Consider the following 390-nt stretch of genomic DNA (forward strand, 5'->3'; position numbering starts at 1 on the left):
AACTTTAAGGCATACAGTGAGAAAATTTTGCACCCATCGCTCAAAGAGCGCTTCGTCATCTGTAACGCTTTTGCCAGGGGCGAACACAACAGGTATCGTCCGCATTGCGGGTACAAGAGAGGCACCTCGTTGAGCACGCAGACGAGTGCGACAAGCTTCCAGCGGAAATCCTTGTGGAACCAAGAAACGAGCTCGAAGAGCTTTCCGTTTGTCAAGTTTAGCTTCCGTAATGGCCGGGGGCCCGATGATCTGGACGCTTAACGATCGAGCTACTGCGCCCTTCGCTTCCACAGCGGGATACGCCGGGCGGAAGCCATATTCCACACGAGGATCAATGACTGACCGTGGATGGGCGCGCATCAGAGCCGCCTTACGGGCAGCTTCCAGCTG

The sequence above is a fragment of the Plasmopara halstedii genome (assembly GCF_900000015.1).
Source record: "Plasmopara halstedii genome assembly, contig: Scaffold_816, whole genome shotgun sequence".
In the NCBI taxonomy this organism is placed as follows: Eukaryota; Oomycota; class Peronosporomycetes; order Peronosporales; family Peronosporaceae; genus Plasmopara; species Plasmopara halstedii.